General features: G+C 40.9%; 1 long non-coding RNA gene across 1 annotated transcript; it reads left to right on the top strand.

Moving 5' to 3' along the window:
• The first annotated feature begins 615 nt into the window (after window positions 1-615).
• Window positions 616-3,946, top strand: LOC119865548. The gene is made up of 3 exons (XR_005377383.1): window positions 616-751; window positions 1,193-1,422; window positions 3,232-3,946. It is a non-coding gene; the product is annotated as an uncharacterized LOC119865548 (long non-coding RNA).
• The last annotated feature ends 2,053 nt before the right edge of the window (window positions 3,947-5,999 follow it).

The raw sequence follows: 5,999 nt of genomic DNA, 5'->3' as shown, positions 1-5,999 counted from the left end.
TTCACTGGATTTCAAATAGCTGGAGAAAAGATGGAGGGACATTAGTGAATAAGAACCTGGGGTAAGTTTTGGGGTGTAAAAGGCGTCCACACACACATGTACACATATTGAACATCTGTCATTACACCGGACAGTGTGGATGCATGGCTAACAACACCAAATCCTGTCTCCAACTCTCATCCTTGGCCCCTTGTGGGGCTTACACCTTGGAGGAAAATAATAGACATGTACCAAATAACCACCAAAGTGTATGTTGCATAATAACAGAGATGACCACTCATAAAAGAGAGGTACCCATACCAAGAAAAAAATATGCAAGAACATATAAGAGGAGACAGATCTATTCAGATGTTTCCTCTGAAGAAGCAACAAAACTGAAGGGTGGGTAGCATGCAACAGGCCAAAGCGGGTGGGCCAGGGAGGGGTGGCCCAGCTGGTGCTAATGTCCCGTGACCAAGGAAATCCGTTCCTCTGGAGGAACTGAAACAAGCTGGGCTGAGTGGAGCCCAGAGGAGGGAGGTAGCGGAGGAAGGGAGGTGTGGGAAGCTGAGGCTAGAGTAATGGTGGGCATGTTTTAGCTCTCATTCTGAGAGCACAGGGAAGCAATGCAGGGGGCAGGGGGTGGGGAGCAACAGGGCCTTATCTGTGTTCCTAAAATAGTGATCCTTCTGAGACATAGAGGGACAGCTGGGACCAGGACAAGAAAGGATGAGAGAAGCAGACCAGTTAGGATTGCATCGCAGCCCCCAGGGTGGGAACATGGTGCCTGGACGGTGGCGGGGCGTGGAGGGGGCAGTGGAGAGAAGTGGGATGTTCTGAGAGAGAGGCGGTAAAGTTGAAAACACTCAGGTTCATTTAGTGGGCAGCAGCAGGGGAGAAGGTGGTGTTAAGCACCATAGTTTGCAAAATACCCTGGATGCTGCTCTTTTGACTGAGGCAGGGAGCATTAGACAGATAAGCAGATGGGGAGGTTGGGGTGGTCATGAGTTATATTTTGAACGTTGTGAGTTGGAAGCCTTCCCTGACCTCCCCAGACAAAGATATGCAGAACTGGAGTTTGGATGGGAGTTCTAGGCTGGAGGGGAATATTTTGTAATAATAATTTAAAAAGTAGAAATAACAAATGTTACCATTTATCGAATAGTTACTCAGTGCCAAAGCTAACCATCTATTATCTAATTTGATCCTGCAGGACTCCATGAGATGATGGATCATCCCCATGCTTCAGATGAGGAAGAGGAGGCCCGGAGGCAGCAGAAGTTCCTAACCACTGTGTCACACTGCCCCCTGCTGAGCACCTACTAAGTGCCAGGCTTAGAAAACAATGGTGTTTGAGACATGCCCAGGAGTTTCTCCTCTGGTCGGGCAAGCTCATGGATTTGTGCCTCTCCTGCAACCAACTGAGGGAGGAGATGCCATGAGGTAGGGAGTCCTGCTATTTGTCAATGATACTGTCACTCGTCTGCAAGCCACACCCCTCTTGTATTCACTTGCACAGGTACACAGCACACCCACGCACAACTTTCTCCCTAGTCTTCTCACTAAACTTTCCAACCAGAACAATTTTTTTTCCTCCCAGGTTTTAGGTGGCCCATGGACCGGTAAGTTAAATAAGTAGAGTTTCACCACACACCCACCAGGCAATACACCCCATTAGGCTTCAATTTCAGGGTCTCAGACAAACAGGAGGGAAGGGCAGCCCAACAGGGCTCTCCCCTTATAAAATCCACTAAGGCTCTTATTTGCCATAAGCAGCTTCTACTGTGTACCTGTCTGGGAATTGTTCTGCGGACTACAAGAATGATGCCCTTCAAACTAGCTCTGAAGCAAGAGACTCACCATGGCAGCTAAAGGAAGCACATGTATACAAAATGATCCCTTCGAGCATGTTCTGCTTTGGCCCAGACATTGAACATAGCACGGAAGATTTTCACTGCTTCCATTACCCAGAAGAGTTTGAGATTTGAAATATTTCCATAGTTCTTACATGGAACAGAGCATATAGATCAGTACTAAAAACATAAGTCACTCTTAAACTCTTGTTTCTTATTATTTTAGTAACAACAGTCTGGTTGAAACTGAAGGAATCCTGCCTCTGTGTGTGTGTATAAATAAAAATAAAAACATTTTCAGTGGTCCCATTTGGATTTAACTAAAATTCAATTTTATATATTGTCAAGTGTGTTTTTGCCTTTGAAATACTATCAGTCTCCTAATTTTTTTCTTTTAAAAAAAGCTGTTTAAGAGTAGCACAGATGATGATGATTAGTGCCAATTCTATCATGAAGTGAGAAATCTCAAGCAATTGGGTCTATTACGGTGTCTTACTTTTATGCACTTTATAAAACTTTTCTCTCTTGGACAGTCATGCCTTCCATATTTTGTCATTTTCATTAAACGCATATCCCAGATCATAAAAGAAATTATATTTGGATTATCCAGCACAAGACGATTCAGAACAAAAATATTACTATGATTTATTTTTACTCAGAATACAATATATTCATTATAAGTCATTTGACTATTAGAGAGAAATAGAAAACAGTCCTATTGCAATGAGGGTAGAGAAATAGCTGTTAGCTATTAATTATCAATGGAATTATCAATGCTACTTGCATGTCAGAATTCTCCAGCAGTTTTCCATTGTTCTTAGAATCCAAGGATTTATATTAAATCCAGTTGCTTCCATGGCATCCCAGAGCAGAGTTCAGGATAACTCCTATCTCCCCAAAATCCTATAATTGTCCACACATTAGTGTGCAACAATAGTAATTGCACCAAGTCCAGATTCTAAGAATTTCTCGATTTCCACCTGAAGGTGTTCCTTCACCTGTGCCCTGGGTTACATTCATTTCTGCTTTTTCAATAACTTTGCCCTCTCTGAATATGGATCTTTCCAGAATATCATTTGCTCAACTCTCTCTATTCTTAAAAAAAAAGAAAAAAAAGAATCTTCCTTGATTTTACTTCCCCCTTAACTCTTTTGCTGTCTGCCCTCTGTTAACAGCAACATTTCTCAAAAAGTTGTCTACTCTACTGACATCCAGTTTCTAAAACTACTCATTTCTCCAAACTTACTCCAAATTTGGCTTTCATTCTTATCTGTCCGGGAAAATGTCTCTTTTCAATACCATGGGAGGTACCACACCACTAAATAAGATGGATACTTTCAATCTCTTTTTCATTTGTTTACTCATTCATGCATTTATTGACTGTCTGTTGTGTACATAGCTTTTGTTCCAGGTATTGGAGATACAGCAGTGAAGAAAGCTGACAAGAACTCCTGTTCTTTTGGACTTCACCATTGGAATGAAGGTCACAGATAATAAATTTAAGAAGTAAAGGTGCATATTCTGTATCAGTGAGGGATCACTCACCAGACTTCAATTAACTTGACCATTTCCTGCTTGGGACACTCTTGGCTTTGGTGATCCAACACTCTTGCTTCTCTTCTTCCCAATCTGGTTGATTTTTTTTTTCTTCAGTCCTCTTTGTCAACCTTTTTCCCCCCCTTTTTGTTGGTTACTTCAGGTTGAAGTCCTTCAGGATTTTGCTTTAATTGCTTTTTTTGTATTCTTTTCATTCATTTATTTGGCCCTCGCTTGTGTATATTCTATTTTATTCCTAGATGAATTTTTAAAAAATATTCCTTATTGTTTCAACCACCACTAGATCCCAGTGATGCTAAAACTGATGAATCAAACCCCAGAGATGGGTTTATTGTAAATCTAAGGAGGTTGTTGTGGTTGTGCCAGGCCACTCTCTTCATGGACTTCTGTGAGTGTTGCAAGTTTCCAGGGATTGATTGTACAATGTCTCAGATGTGGAGTGAAAGAGGAGTTACAACCAAGGAGCATTTCCTTGGAAGCATTCCTGGCAAATCATCTAAAGAAATTTTAGAAGGAAAGAAACTGAGTATGATTAGAGTAATTTGTAATAACTTCTTTTCTCACTATAAATAAATACTACCTTTTATACCTATGTTTGTGCTTCCAATTCTGTTCATTTATTTCTAAAATATGTTCCCCCAAATTGCATAATCTTCAGGCATAAAGACTGGATCCTTCTCTGTCCATAACTGGCCTCTTTTCTGAAGTCTAATTAGTGCCAAAATCTTTTTAAATTTATACTCATTCCATCATTAGCCTTTAATCCATATTTGAGAATTCCTTCCTTTCTTTCCAGATTATTATATCTGTCTACCTGGTCTTTCCAATCACAGTGAAGCTCTCAACTGTCCTCTCTATACTTTGTCAGCTAAATACATTCTTCCAGTGTTACCAATATACATTTTTATAAACAGAAATTATCAATGTTACTTGCATGTCAGAATTCTCCAGCAGTTTTCCATTGTTCTTAGAACCCAAGGATTTATATTAAATCCAATATTTTTAACACTGCACCCATATGCCATAGGATCTCACCCATACTTATGTTCCCATTATTATTCCTGGCTTCCATTCTATGAACCAGCCTCTCCTCATTTCCTTGCAAAGATAGCACTCACTTCAACATCAGGATTGTGCTATGTGATCTTTTCGCTTGTTGAAATTCTCTTATCCAAGATTTTCACCTGGCTAACTCTTAAGGTTTTGGCTTAAATATCTTCTCTTTAGAGAGTCCCTCATCCCCTAGAAGCAGGGATAGAATTTGCTTCACTAAAAATATATGGGATAAAGAAGAGGTGAGTTACATCCAAAGCAGGATCAGCTTGCCACTGTCACAAGAAAGTAGATGAATCCAAGGTAGAAAACTATAATAAAGACTCCTGTGGGGATCCCTGGGTGGTGCAGCGGTTTAGTGCCTGCTTTTGGCCCAGGGCGCGATCCTGGAGACCCGGGATCGAATCCCACTTCGGGCTCCCGGTGCATGGAGCCTGCTTCTCTCTCTGCCTGTGTCTCTGCCTCTCTCTCTCTCTCTGTGTGACTATCATAAATAAATAAATAAATAAATAAATAAATAAATAAATACTCCTGTGTGTTTATAATGTCCTGTTTCTTTTTCATCTACGGTATAGAGCCCTATGACTGAGGTCTCATCAGTGGAATGTAAATGGTTCAGATCTGGCCCCATGCAATCTTCCAAGCACATTCTCTCTTCCCTTGTCTTCTGGCAGGATGCAGGAGATCTAGTGTGGGCCTCTGAGGCCCTAGAACTGCATGGAAGATACCCACTTGAACTTTTGATGATCAAGAAACAAATTTCATTAGATTAAGCCTGTGAGATGTGGAGCTTATTTGTACTGCAGTTAGTATCACTTGTTATAATGCCTCAAACAACAAATTAAGAAATAAGCACCCACCTATGTCCTCATCCCCAAACCATTTCACTTTCTATTCAAGCAGATTTTTTTTTGACTTTCCATACCCCTATATGGAGATGGAGTGGCTAAAAGAGTTCACTTGGAAGGCCAATTGGATTATAGTCCTTGCAGCAACCTCAAGATTCAAAGGATTGTTAATTTTGGTGGGCAGTAGACATAGTGGTTAAAAGTTAGGACTTGAGAATCTTTCAAAAGTTGACTTACTGCATTATGGCCTAACTGTATGCATATTCTTTGTCCTTTACTTTGTAGTCCTTTCCCTTGTCAACTCTGGGTTCAACCATGTGACTTCCTTGGTTATGGAGTTGTTTGCAAACCTGATGCAAGCAGCATCTTGGAAAGCACACTTACGTTTCTCCTTTCTCCTTCCTCTTGCCTAAGTGGGCTTCTTCATTCTCATACTTCCTCCTTGCCATAAGAATGTGCTATTCTAAGCTCCTAGAGAAATGTGAGAGATGCATGGACAAAAGTCAAGGTCATCTTAGATGACCTGACAGCCAGATGACTCCCTCACCGGAAAAAGAGAAAGAGAGAGAGAGAAAAAGAGAGAGAGGGAGACCAGCCAAGATTAGCAGAGCCACCTTTCTAGCTCCCAGTTGACTTCAAAGGCATGAATGAGCCAGGCAAGACCAGAAGAATGTTGTCTACTTGAGTCTTATTAATGATAAATTATTAT

The sequence above is a fragment of the Canis lupus genome, chromosome 24, assembly GCF_011100685.1.
Source record: "Canis lupus familiaris isolate Mischka breed German Shepherd chromosome 24, alternate assembly UU_Cfam_GSD_1.0, whole genome shotgun sequence".
Taxonomy (NCBI): domain Eukaryota; kingdom Metazoa; phylum Chordata; class Mammalia; order Carnivora; family Canidae; genus Canis; species Canis lupus.
This window is presented reverse-complemented; position numbering and strand designations above follow the sequence as displayed.